The 15,380-nt window shown below is 34.9% G+C and overlaps 1 long non-coding RNA gene across 1 annotated transcript; it reads right to left on the minus strand.

Annotated features, from left to right (window-relative positions):
* Window positions 1-10,409: 10,409 nt before the first annotated feature.
* Window positions 10,410-13,629, minus strand: LOC126911350 (uncharacterized). The gene is made up of 2 exons (XR_007705886.1): window positions 13,515-13,629; window positions 10,410-11,710 (listed from the first exon to the last, which is right to left on the minus strand). It is a non-coding gene; the product is annotated as an uncharacterized LOC126911350 (long non-coding RNA).
* Between the last annotated feature and the right edge of the window lie 1,751 nt (window positions 13,630-15,380).

Raw genomic sequence — 15,380 nt, forward strand, 5'->3', positions numbered from 1 at the left:
TAGTTGAAGTTTGGTGGTCGTAGCTTTGTCCCACGGATTCTCTTGTGGTAGTTGAGGATTTAGGAGAAATCTATGTATATAATAGGACAATGGTTTGAAACCTGTGGTACGCAAAGCAGTAGCTCTAGGTACTCATACTACAAACCGTCACTTTTCGCCCATTTTTTTAACGTTGCCCCACACTAGGATTTTCTCCTGTATCATGGGTGTGTTTGCAAACCTAGAAATTCACATACATATGACACCCAGACCCGAAACAACAATTTGCGGATTACACAAAGAGTTGTTCTGTGCGAGAATCGGACCCGCTACCCTTTGCGCGGCTGCCAGTTGCCCAGCTAGCCCACCAACCGTGTAGTCAAATATGCCATGTTTAAAGGGCTGGTGAAATATTTATTCCGCAGTAGCATAAGTGCGGACGATCCCCGACCACCCGTAAGTGCGGGTCTGCGGACGGCGAGCAAGGGTAGCTCGCCGCCCGACCAGATCCAGACCCGTGCGTACGGCGCGTCGCGTTCCGCGCGCGCCTCAAACCACCACAGATGGGGCCTAGTAGAGCTGATGCCCTATCCGGAGCTGCGGACAACAGGTCACCGAGGCTCCGGCTCAAAGCAGGAGAAGGAACGGGGTGGTTTTTAGTCAGTAAGAGTCTGACACTCCCTCCCGCCTCGCCCAAGGCGGGAGAAGTCATTGGATGATTTTCCACCCTCAAAAAAAGAAGCATGAGTGCGATTACAACGCGTAGATCAGAGACAGCGAATCATTGGCACAGGTACCACTGATTATTACATGCAGCACGTCGCGGGTTCGATTCTGTGTGTTCGATGTTCTATGTATGTAAACGCATCCACCACATAGGAGAAAATCCTAGTATGGGCAATTTGTGTTTAAATGAAATAAAAGGTTTTTTTTATTTATTTTTTGCAACTGTCCTAACCAGAGAACTAGTCTAACCCAAGTAAAGTAGAGTCTTTAATTATGGTATAGACTATGAATGGTAATCGGCAATAGACAGATAGTCTACTACATGACTACACAAACCCATTTCTGATAAAATTCCAGAACGACAAAATAGATTTAAAATTTAAATTAAACGGTCCTTCTGACTAAAACGTCATTTCCGGCGGAAACCTGTCACTTATACTTACATAATTGAATCTAACTCAATTAACTTTGTCATTGTCCACTGCTGTGTATGATTTTGTCTCATTAGTGTGATATTTATGTTTTGGTGGTACTCATATAAACTTTGGCTTTGTTCACGTGGACGCTCCGTGTGGCAAAGATATTAACGGCTGAAAAAAATCATAATAATGTCCAATGTTAATCCAAATCTCTGAATCGAACAAAAGTCTTGATCAGAAATTCCTTAGTTTGGAGTTTCAAAAATATATTCCAATACTTTTTTTTTTAAACGTTGCTCCACACTAGGGTATGTCGTGAAACAACGCTTGGGTTGTGTTTCGTTGTGCGAGTGAGGTTACCGAAGGCCCAATTACTCCCCTCCCCAATCTTTCTAATTCCGATTCCCCTAACCTTTAAGTACCGACGCGTGGTCTGACAGACACCTTGATGCTTACGAAAATCTAGTTACATATGTTAGCGTGGACTTATCACCCTGTGAGTCTGTCTACCCCTTAGTTAGTTGCCCAGGAGCGTTCATAGAAAATAGCTGCATCAACGTGCGTCATTTCGGTGAGTTATGCCTTACTGAAAATTTTGAGTGGTCTGACAGACCACTCGTCTGTACTTATGTAACTTTTTTTGAATAGGACTTTTATCGAATTTTAAAGTTTTTATCTTTTAATTCCAGTCAGGTACAAATATGACTTATACAAATATATTTATAAGTCAAGTCAAGTACTTCGAGCTTGAAACGGGCAAGTATCAGGGCAAGTAAAAGTGTTTCTCTCAAATAGATAATGTATAAAATAACCCTCCAAAATAAAAACTATGAAATTTTTTTACAAGAATGGCATTTGTCCATCAAAACCGAAGGGTAAGACTGCGTAAAAATTTGACACTTGTAAGAAGCATGTATGCCTATAGTGCAGCAAACCTGTCTGCAAAGCGTATTTGTGAAGGTAGCTGGTTACCTCCAATTTGGTGCCTTGCGATTTTTACGATATTTGTTGATTATGAGTAAAGTATTATGTTTTTCTATTTATATGATTATTGATCTTTAAGAAAAAAAGACTCTCAGAAAAAATATATTGTTTGTTGAATCATAGTGGTCAACAAGATAAAAGTAACGTTTTTCGTTCAAAAAATGTGCGCCTGCAATATATTTTTTTAATATTAGTAATGAATGGTTATACTTTACTTTTTGGTTTAATTTATATAATAGCTAAATACATATACAACACATAAACAAATATATTTATATGATATATTAATAAACATCAAAGATTTCCATAATAAAAGTCTAGGGTCTGGCAGACCTCACGTCGGTACTTATGTAACTGAAATTGGACGTCGGTACTAGAAGGCTAAAACTCTTCAATTCCTAACCCCCAGAAGACCGGCAACGCACTTCATTTCGGGTGATTGTTTACCATCAGGTGATCCGTGTGATCAGGTGTAAGCCAGTAAACGAGCAGGCTCGTTTACTGGCTTACACCATAAAAAAGAGCATCATATAAAAGCGACATTCGACATTAAACTTAACACGATACAACTCCAAAATATATTTCACTGCGAGATATCTAAAAAAAAAACAAATAATCTAATAATACCTATAAAAACCATTGTTCGATACTCCACAACACAAAGTAGGTGATAGGTATAAGTTCAGCCGTGATCATGGCGCTTGCAACAGTGCCGAAATATCGGAAACTCAAAGAAATCTATAAACATTGTAAATATCCCGTTGCAAGTTCTAATGATACAAAATAGGTAATGAGACAAACTGAGTTCACCAATAAGAAGAAATCCATTCCCTACGCTACTGCGTCCAGACCAATATGTTCTTAATACGACAATGCATTACTAATTGAGGCAGGTCAGGGGTCGCGTTCACAGTCACTCGTCACCAACTAAATTACAAGAAATCATTTGATTGTAATAAGAGAAAATTAGGTATTGTATCATTGTGTGGGAGGAGGGAGTAATGATCCATAATTGATTTAGAATTTTCAAGAATAATTATTCAATACGATTTTATTGATTGTAAACGTATGTGTGGGTTTATCGAAAATATAATATGTATTGTGTGTGTATTTGTTAATGCTATCCGTTGATATCGAGCTAGTAAAACGTTTTTTACTAGCTAGAAATTTTAGTATAGTATCTTAGCCTTTTAACTATATCCATCTGGGTGACGTTTACGACTACTTGCAACTACTGACAAAAAGACTGAAAGGTTGAATAATATGGTCTTTGAGTCCTAATTCCAGCCCAATATTATATGACTTATTTTCTCTAAGAAAACGTTGCCCCGCACTAGGATATTCTCCTGTGCCGTGTGTGCATTTACAAATATACAGATTCACAAACACAATATAATAATAACACCTAATCCGAAACAACAATTTGTGAATTACACAAAATGTTGATCCGTGCGGGAATCGAAATTGCGATATGTTGCATAGCAGCCAGTTGCCCCACCACCGCGCCAACAGTGCGGTCATATTGTCCAACTACCACAAAACATTAAAGCATAGCGCTATCATTAGACTCCTTGGCGTCGTTTACAAGAAAGGAGCATATTCCTCAGCCCATACCAATCATAGAACAGCCACTACCAAACACAAACCTTCCCTAATGAGCATTACGGATAATAGCTGAACAAAAAATATTAATTGAATATTCAATCACCCAAATCCACCACCGAAACAATTTAAGATACACCACCGTCCGTTTCACACCGACAGTCGATTTGAATCCATTAGGGTTGCAGTGACTAAGTGATTACTTCCTTATTGACGATCGTCGGGGTCTTTTGTGATTTGATGCAGTGCACAATGTACCACAGTATGTTCTCGATCATACGACATTGCAATCTATGTACCTAACTGCCTGTACTTTTCCACTTAGTCCAAATCATTCTATTAAAGCTTTGATAGGGTGTGTGAATGGAAGTCCGTGTTTTGATTTCTGCGTGCGATTTTTGTTGCAAGTTATATAGCAGTTTATATATGATATCATAGAAGAAAGAGCGGCTTTGTATAGCATTACGTAGCTTTTTCGTCGTCCTCATCCGTGGACGGATTAACTGGCGAAGCATTATCTCACCGATTCAAATCCGTTGACAAGTTTCGAAGTTATAACGCACCAGATAGAAAGACAGACAGACAAAAATTCCAAAAATTGATTTATTTTGTTTTTGTGACTCTGTTTTAATTGCCTACTATCAGTTTTTTGGAAAAATATTTAATGTAACGACATTCGATTTTTACTGTTTTATTATAATTATGTATATTTATAGTATTCCTAAACATGATTTAAGCAGATGTCCGGGAAAAAATATAGCACTAAGGAAGTTTCCGTTTCTTTTCTCTTTTCTCTGTTCAAAGTTTAGGCTAATAAGCACTACCTATACCTATCACTGGTTATACATTTTCGTAAATTTTTGTAGTAGTTACCTAAGTACCTAATATTATATTGGGAAATCATCAGACTAACTTAAAATTGAAATAATACACAAAAAAATCAAACAACTGAATAGATACAAATGCCAATTTATTAATCATATTATGAACAAAAATACAAATAAGCAACATATAAATACAAAAAGGTTTTGAACAAAATATACAAAAATAGCATACACAATCATTGACAAAATTATTCGCATTTTAATAAATTCAATTTCTCAACTCCTCGGCTATCAATTTAAGTAAGTAACGAAGAGCTAAACTCAAAATAACTAGCCGATCGTAACGTACTTAAAATGATAAATACCAAAGGCATTGCTTTTTTCCTAAAATACAAAAATTAAGCACTACAAGACAAAAAAATTAAAACAAATATAATACATTTTAATATTAAAGTATATTATTCCTCTTATAAAAAGTACATATAAATAAATAAATAATCGAAAACAAATTAAAATTAAATATAAATAAAAAATGTTACAATTGCGGTGCTCAGGTATTTTCGCTGTTACATACTGACGCAAAGCTAAGTAGAGTTTGTCGAGCTTAAATAAATAACAAATAAGCCGGACATGACCTACTTAAATTCAAGTCAATATTATAGTCCAGGTCTGCTGGTAGATATCTCCTAAATAAAAAAATACAACATTTAAAACATCAAATGCAATGCGCAACTTAGTAATCGCAGCCATTTCACGCAAGGCAATCAGCAAATAATAAATAACCAAAATCACAACACACAAAAAAAGCAGAACATTTGAAGACAAAATTTTGTTCGTAACTATAAGCAGGAATTAAAGGTTTGATAGAAAAGAACAAACCCCAAAAACCTACTTAAAGTCACAATCAAATACATTGAAGACAGTTTTCTGCTTCACAATCGCAGTGCAATTGGATGATGACGGTGCAGTGTTGAAGCTCAGTGGCGTGGCTTTGGTCAATACTGCCGATGATAATAGTGGCTATGACGATAATTTAAAATCAAATCTAAGCAGGCTTTGTAAGACTTAAACCTTAAAAATAAGTCATACATAACCTACTTAAATTCAATTATTAAAAAGAAGATGGTCCTTTGGTACTATCGCCAGATTATTTTCCTCTTAGAAACTTCCTTCGTTGATTCGTTGATAGCTATGGGCTAGTGATGAGATTTTAAAACCAAACATAAGTAAGCTTTGCAAGGCTTCAATAAAAACACAAGTCCAGCAAAACCTACTTAAATTCAATTAAAAATTCTTCGGTGCAGAGTTATTCCTTTCCAATAACGATGGTTGTTGATGTAATTATAAGTAAGCATCGTACAATTAGAAAAAAATACACTAATTGGTCGATACCTACTTAAATTCACATCAAAATTTGCTGAAAGAGAATTTGATTAATTAGTACCTAATATAAAAGTTTGTATGGGAAAAAGATACTATTTTACTCTATTATTAATTCTTTAAAGGACCGAAATCTCTAGAAATAGTCAATAATGCTGTTGGAGACGACTGAACATTACCATTTCCAATCCAGAAATAAGTAATTCAGTAATCTAACGAAGAACGATGCAACCTTCCGTTTCGAAGGGTCACATCGATCTGCCCTCGGACAAAAGGACCAAGACCGACAATCGCAAATCAAAAGGATTTAAAAGTTATCAAAGATGTTGATTCAAAGAGATTCACCACAAGCATTACTGACACGAATATTTGAAACCAGAATTAAAAATTAAATAGAAAGAATACACAGGACAAAGACACAAGCTATAGCTTAACACGTTGAACGCCGTGGTGGTCACCGGCGACCGACGTTAGCGGAGGATATGCCTTCATATTTAACAGTTTTCTATTGGCAGTCAAAGACTTAATATGCGAATAAGTTCTCCCGATAAAAGTACTGATCGAACTGATACAGATTTTTGTAGTACCGAGCTATTTATACTACGGCAAATAATAAACATAATTACCCTCTAATATTATTTGGTCCTTCTGTAAATATCCTAATTAGTTTGTTATTGTTACCCTAATGTTAAGGTAAAAGTTATTATTATTAATAAAAGCTCATTACTAATGATGTGCTTAAGAACAAAAGCTGTTTACTTTTTTTCTCTTGTTTACTGTTCTAGGATTAAATTACGTAGGGTAAACTACCCAATTATCAGCACTTTAAGAGTTAGTCCTAATTTAAGCCAATTTATTATTGTGAAAAAGAGGCTTTTGTTCGTTAAGGCAAATTTTAATAGTTATAATATTTAATAAAGAACACGATAATAAAAGAAAAACATGACTGACCTCTATCCAAGATTATTTAGACAAGTAAGAATAAAAAATGGGTCTGTCACCATTTACTGGCACCATCTCCACCAATTACTAGCATAGAGCAACCCAATTATCAGCACCTAACCATCACTGTTAGGAATTGCATTAAAAAAAATAGTTACATTATTAAAATCTGTTTTTAATTATTTTTTATATAGTTAGTAAGCAGGTAACAAAACAATTACTTATAATCTAATAATACTTTTATCTGTATAAGTCGAACAAAAAAAGCGTCACGGCCGTACCATCTTTTTCTCGAAACCATTCAGGCCAATTTCGAGCACCTATAACTTCGTTGTGGATAAAACAAGAAGCCTGAATTTTCAGATACTAAACAGGCATTGTACAAACATGGTATATTTGAATTTTCATTAAATTTTAACCATTAATTTAAGAATTATAACACGTCAAAGTTTCGAAATTTTGTCACTGACTGACAGATCATCAAAAGTATAAGGCACTTCTAACAGACATAGAAGCTTAAAATGTTTGCGTAAAATTAGTATTTAGTACCTACATCAAGGGAAAAATCAAATATTTTGTAAATTCAGTCCAGTTTTTTTGGATACATCAACTGCTACAATAACTTTGTAATCCTAAATATAATAAAGGATAAGAAAGTTATTGATACAGTTACAATTTCATCACACCAATAACTTTGTAAACCCATATAAATGTATGAGATTACAAAGTTATTGATGCAGTTACATTTTATTGTTTAATGAAATAATTGAATCTACAAAAAAAAAGTGAGATACCATCAAAAACATTCTGTAAAAAAATCCAAGTCCCGCATCTCATCAGTTTATGTACCGTAAAAAAATATGAGATCCATGTAATACCAAGTCGGTTATTTTATTTAGTCCCTACTTAAGAGACCTTCTGTCTTAAGTTATAATGTAAATTGTTATCATATCAATATTACATTAATTTTACGTTTTAAATAAAATAGATTGACTTAGCCATCGCATGAAAACACAAGTATACCTACTTTTGTTGACATTTCTCGTATTAAATTGTTTAGTCTATTTCATGACAACGAATTACGATGGTCTATTGCACGATAACGTACGATGGCCAAGTCAATCTCTTTTTTTAACACCTTTCCGTTCAGATGTTTTTTCAGTAATCACAAAGTCCTGTAATTTGACTGGTGTTAGGAAATATTTTTGACTATCAAGACATACCAATTGCGCACTACTAAGACAATCTCCAGTATTATTATAACATTGTTTATTTGTTATAGAAGTTGTCGTAGCTTGCATACCATCTACAAAATCTTTTGCTAATATTACTGGTAATAAAACAAAAAATAAGAAGAGAAAAAATAAATAAAAAGAAATAAGAAGAGATGATGAAATTCTAAGGAAACCAATTTATCAGCATGCTTCTGATCCAATTATCAGCACCATGCTAACATTTGGATTTTGATGGTATAAACTACTTTTACAAAACAAAATTAATTCTTTGCATAAAATAAACATAATTTACATTAAAAAATATGAAATTAGTATTTATGTACTTTTTTCCATTTATCAGCACCAGTGCTGATAATTTAGAATTTACAAAATATGCGATCCATTTATCAGCACTACGTATTTTACCAATTAATCACCAAAACCTCAAATTCTACTCTTCAGATTATCATCAAAAATTATCTCAAATATCAGAGAAATCAGTAGTTTCAATATTAAATTAGTAAAATATACGATATATCATAAAATGTAAACACGTGAAATTACCGGCGATCACAAGAAACAGGCAAAAACAGAAGAAACTGCAAGACACAAATGTTTGTTTACATAATTTCCACCAATTTGAGGTCTCAAAGTATGATTTTCCCAATAGCAGGATTCCAAAAACATACATTTATTTATTTATAAGTGTGGAAACCCAAATTAGTAAGTGAAAACCTTAGAATTGGTCGATTTATTCAGAGTGCTGATAATTTGGTGCAGTGCTAGCGTTTGGGTAGTTGACCCTATTAATGTGATTTGTCGTGTGTGTTTCTTGAAGGATCAATCGTGGTGTATTTTGGGGGTGATAGTTCTCGATGAATTGGTTGATTTACGAAAATTCAGAAGAGCAGGTCATATCACCGGTGAAGTATCAATACCTCCTATCTGACAATTTAGTCTAAAATTACTTTTTATTACAATAAACATAAAACTCATATTCGCATAGATTGAATTTACTCCTATCTAAAATTTCTTTACCAATAAGCATCTACAGTTTTATGAAAATATCTACGAAGTGACAGAATTCATTCGATCGTATGGAGTTTTTTCCTTCTGGTGGAAAATGTCGTCCTCAGAAATCGAACCTAGACTCATTGTTTGAGTACACTTGCAGCTAGCCCAACCGTTCATACTAACCATTATTACGCGCGGGAATCGAACCCCAAGATAATATGTTGCTAAGCAACCGGTCACCCAGCTACTACTCAAACTATGCCGTAGGTTGAAAAAAACTTCCCTTATTGACAAATCAATTTTAATACCGTTTTTTTAACCTTGCTCCATACTAGGATTTTTCTCCTGCATCGTGGATGCGTTTACAAACATACAAGTTCACATACACATGACATGCAGACCCGAAACAACCATACGTGGATCACTCAAAGAGTTGCTCCGTGCGAGAATAGAAGCCGCTACATGTTGCACGCTCAATTGGTCACGAAGGGATTTTCCATTTAGACCCATACATGTCCGTTCTAGAATAAACGCATTCCACAATGCAGCAAGTATTGAATCTAAGAACTCGTATCCGTAAAGTATAATTGCTAGGCATTATTCAGCTTTTCGAAAATTTCTCAGTAAGAGTACGAAGTATGATATGCCTTCACTTGCCAGTCTACTTACGGACTTTGTCACTGCTCCTAGATCATATTGATTAGAGTATGGTAATAGGCGCACCCATTACGATCAATTCGGTCCTAATGTAACTGGCGAAAAATAGTAGTAGTATTTTCTTCTGTGTCGTGGGTGCGTTTACAAACATACAAGTTCACATATATAATATGACACTAGAATCGAAAAAACAATTTGTGGATCACAGAAAAAATTGTTCCGTGCGGGAATTGAACCCGCTACACGTTGCACGGCAGCCGGATGCCCAGTTAACGCACCAACCGTGCAGGCTATGTGTGGCAACCGCGCAGTCACTACGACAACCGTGCAGTCAGAGTCCTGTAATTTCTTTTTCTTTTATTTATTTCTTCATCTATATTACATAATTTATTTTCATCTCCGATGGTATGGAGGTTAACTAGGCCCGGGAGTTGAACCCGGATAGATCCCGTGCCCTGATAATCATACAGACGGTTAGGGTAGGACATGATCATCAAAGAGGTGTATTTATTATGCATTAGGTAACACAAAATAAAACAAAACAGACAAAATGATAATAATAGAATTTAATTTAAAAAAATACGTAACGCACATAAAGTATTCTTCTAAAAATACAAAAAAAAAACATTCGATTAGGTACATAAAAATATTAATTGACATAGGTATGTAAAAAAAAATAGATGTTTTTGGTTTGCATTTAGTTTTTTTAAAGATTAGGATGATTGGAAAGTAGAGTTAGCAAAAATGACAAAAAGTAAAATTTAATCCATTAGAATTTGTGGATAAATAAAGAAACGACATACGTTGCCGGCCTTTTGGGGGTTAGAAATTTCTGGATGGTCGGGAAATCGAGAATTGGGAAGGGGGTAATTGGACCTTCGGTAACCTCACTCATACAACGCAAGCGTTGTTTCACATCGGTTTTCTGTAAGGCCGTGGTATCACCCCGGTCGAGCTGGCCCATTCGTGCCGATGCAGGGCTCTCCCACAATGAATGAATGTCGTTTCTTTGTTTTCCGGTGAGGTATTTTACAATAGTGACCCAAATAAGATGTATTTATAAGAAATTAACAAAATAAATTCTTTGTTTTCAGAAGCAACACATTAGTTTATTACTATCCTAACACATACGACAAAGTCTTATACATATTCCATAAACCTAATACATATAAACTTTGAACTGTTCAGAGACATTTGAAAAATCTTTGCCACACAAGGATTTTCTGTTGTGGCATAAGTGGTTTACAATCAACAATTTTAAGATCACATAATTAAAATCACTGTACAAAACAAGATCAAAATCAATTCATCTATTTAGATTTAAAAGCTATAACGGTACAAACAGATACACATAAAAGAAACAGACACGTGAAACTTACAACACCCGTGAGTTTGGGAGTAAAAAATTGCATTCATAAGTTTTCTGGTCCTTTTTCCCACCGGTCTTTATGTCCGCAGTTTCCACCGTTGAATAGAGTCAAGCGAGTTCATTTTGCGATCGTCAAAACGAGCAAATAGAGGTACTGCCCGTTAGTGACGGTCACAAACCAACTTCGCTTAACAAGGTTTTTTGTAATTTGTTCTTCTTTCTTTTTCTTCTCTTTATCTTCTTCTTTTTGCTCATAGTAAGTTGTCGTGTAGATCTTCGGTGGTGGTCCTTTTGGTTGGCTGCTAGATCAATCAGAGTTAATGGCACGAGGTCGCTCTAATTAAACAACCTGAATTAAAAATATCTCAAATACTCCCCAACCCCCCATCCTCAAATCCAAAAGTATGGAAACGCATTTGGCGTGGCGTTTACCCGACCCGAGAATTGAACTTGAAACCCCTTTCTAAGCCAATCGAGTTAGGAGACTGTATCTACTGTCTAAGTATTCTAAAGATTAATTACTAGTTGCAATAAAAGCGTTGCATGCCTTTTTTAGTTTCATGAATCCTTCAGGAAAATACATTGGTCGAACACCTGAAACTGAAATTGGATACAATTAAAATATTTATTCACAGAGGGTGGCCTGGTGATCTGTATCACAGGTGTTACATATCCCAAACACCAGTCTTAATTAGGTGTTTAACTTTTATGTGAATGTACAATTGATGTTGAGGAAATAAATAAATAAATTATTATACACGGAAAAAGATAAAAAAACAGTTCAATGACCTTTTTTATTTTTTTCCTAATGGATGTTGTGCCTAATATTATGATGATTACTAATTATTGTTCAAGTTTCGAAATAAATAATTGTATGATTTTTTTAACGAATTCATTGTTTGTTTATACACGTCATAATATATTTATAAGTCTCCAAAAGTGCAAATAGAGATGTACAGACAAACATGCAAATACAAGTGTGTAGGCATACTTAGTATGATATGTAACCGAGAAATCGATAATTGTAAACGAGAGCGCGTTCGGCGCTCTGATTGGTTGATTTATTCGAAACGGCCAATCAGAGCACCGAATGCGCTCTCGTTTCGTTATCGTTCAACGTAAAGTAATTCCGTACTAAGGGTACAGGTCAGCTCTACTTAAAAGATATTTTTCGAAAACCAAAAATATCCAATAATGCTTTTGCTAACCGTATCACCTCGGCAATCATAGAAGCAACCACTTAGCTAATAAAGTTAAGTTGAGTTCAATTTCTCAATCTTTCCTTAACTGCCTAACTTGCAACCAATACAATCTTTATCCTACATTTTACACATACACATGTGACAATAGGTACATACACTAAATAATAAAGTTCCAATAAACATCGTTTTAGGTAACCGAGGTACAGACGAGGCGAGGTTATAGAACAATGCGCGTCATTCACACTTGTACAAATATTTAACAGACATTTCGAACTCATTTCGAACTCGATTCGATGGATAACCGAGTTACGTTTTGGTAGCTTAGTCATTATTGACAATTTTGTGGTTGTTTTGTATGTGGGTTGGTCTCTGTTAAAGTGAAGACCCATAGGATGTTTTTCCACCAGAGATGTGGTATGGTACGTTGCTGTGGATGCGTTTGACTTCCACATATATTCATTGGTACACATAGCATAGCACTGGTGGAAATGGAGTCAGCTAAGGTATGTTTTTTATGGAAAGTCGGGAAGAGCAGTCACAGTGTGGCAATTAGCACTTTTTTAAAGTAAAATCGTCTTCACGCCTTTTATTCCCAAAGGTGTTGCGGTGCACTTTACGGCACGTCATGCCATTATACATTACAATGTACACCCACTTTTTACCATTTGTGTGATAAGCCCCATGTAAGTAATAGGGGGAATGCCTATTTTTTTTAAAGTAAGACTAGGTAATAGTCATTGCTTTCATATCATTTCAAATTATGATAGAATTTGTTATCTAGCACGTTATTATAGAAATTGGTAGAGCTATGAAAAAAAAACGCCCATTTTCAATAAGTAGCCAGAACTGCTTGCTACTAAAGTTCTATTATCAGTATAGTCATAGATTTACCCCATATTACCTACATGGAACTTGATGCATGACTAGTGAAAATTGAGTATGCAAATACTAAAATTTATTAACGCACTTGGATCCATTCTAAGACTTACTGCTGCACTCAGAGACATTTATTGATTACTTAAACTATTCCTTAGTAGCTTTGTATCAAAAACGCAAAGGACTGGGTAAAATGACTATCAAATGACTATGAGTACGGCAGCAAAACTGTAATAGCAAAACAACGTGTTTTCAAAACCATAAAATAAAACCGAATACAATTAAATGGCGGACCTAACCTCAAAATAAAGCAAAATGAGTCTTACCTGTTTGATACAACTTCCAATTTTCTTTGAAATAAAATAAATGAATTGTTTTAATTAATTCAGAAAAACAGAGATCCGTTTGAGAAGGTGATCGAGTGGGAACTGAATGCGACAACGTCTGTGGTTCAGCAATGTAGGTCTTGCGAGGTATACCATACAGCCTTCGGTGTACAGGGCTGGACTGTAGCGGTTGGAAAATGTGGAAAATACACACCTATTGTCACTAAATTTTACCCGTGACTTTAACTGCGGATAAATTTGAGTTAAAATTTATTTGATAAGCTTTCGACAGAGAGGAGTGGATGGAAGGTAAGGTGGCCTTTGCTCTACAGTGGGACATGGCTGAAAGTAATAAAATATATAAATTTAACTGCGACAATTTCTTAGTATTGAAGTATGCCTAAATCTTTTACTTGACTTCATATGACATTATTTGCAAAATATTATGAAGACTAGGCAATTAACACATTAAACGCCGTGGTGGTCACCGGTGACCGACGTTAGCGGAGGATTTTCCTTCAACAGTTTTCTATTAGCAGTCAAAGACTTAAGTAGAAGCATACAGAGGCAATAAACATACGAAGTTATTTTCGTATTTATAATATTACTGAGTGGTTTTTTTAAGGGTATGAAATATACAAATAGATAAATACCACGCGTGACTTTTTAAAATGTGTTTAAAATGTTACTTGAACTTTTGTTTGTTGTAAACAATAATTATGTAATTAGTTAATTACTTAAACAAAATAGTTAATTTGTTAATACACAAACATAAACCTATTTACTTATAACTGCCAATCTTTCTAAATAAATCAATATTTTATCTTAATTTGTTTACAAAAAATACATTACGAACATAATTATGATGCCTTTTATTATTCTAATGGTTTAGTAGAGGCGCCCAATGACAATGTGGTGGCGACACCTATTTTTCGTTAGAAACACATGAGGCATTTTAGACTTTAAGTAACAACTAAGATCTTCGAAAACAGAAAAGCTTTGAATGGTAATATTTTTCTGATCGTGGTTTTGAATCAGAAATCCATGCTTAGTTCACAGGCGAATCACCCAACAAGTTAGTCTAAAAGAATATCAAATCTTTCCAAAATATGTTTAGACTGCACGGTTAGCGCGATTGCCGGGCAACCGCCTGCTGCGCAATGTGTAGCGTGTTCAATTCCCGCACGGAACAATTGTTTGTGTTATCCACAAATTGTTATTTCGGGTCTGGGTGTCATGTGCATGTGAAATTGTATGTTTGTTAACGCACCCACGACACAGAAGAAAATTCTAGTGTGGGGTAAAGTAAGAAATAAAAAAAATAATTCTATAAAAAATATGTACTACTATTTTTTTATCACCAAAACAATTATTTTAAATTATAATTTAATTAGAATACAGCCCTGTGCTCATGTGGTTTCATGTGTGTTCAAGTGTCTCCTATATTTGTTCTAATTCCTGCGTAAGAGTAACTCGGGCAACGTAATAATATCATTTTTGTATCTGACTATACTTTACTACAATTGCATTGTAACTTTTAAAAGAGAGGGTTGGCAGAACTGTATGTTATTGTGTAAAAATTTCACCAGTTATGTTTAATAGTCCCATGTGTAATAAGGAGGTGAGCCTATTACCATAAACCGGACAATAGTACCTACATATTTCGTGCTATAAACTGAGAGAAGAACAATTATACTTTGCTCAACTCGGGAATCGAACCCCTTGCTCGGAAGTCGAATTTTGCAACCACTCCAACAACGAAGCAGAAAATGCTTATGATACCTAGGTACTCATACATTAGAGCTACCCGAAAGCAATATTATTCACTCGAGCTTTGAAGACGCCTAATACACAATAAGTATCCTG

Source organism: Spodoptera frugiperda, chromosome 13 (genome assembly GCF_023101765.2).
Source record: "Spodoptera frugiperda isolate SF20-4 chromosome 13, AGI-APGP_CSIRO_Sfru_2.0, whole genome shotgun sequence".
Lineage (NCBI taxonomy): Eukaryota > Metazoa > Arthropoda > Insecta > Lepidoptera > Noctuidae > Spodoptera > Spodoptera frugiperda.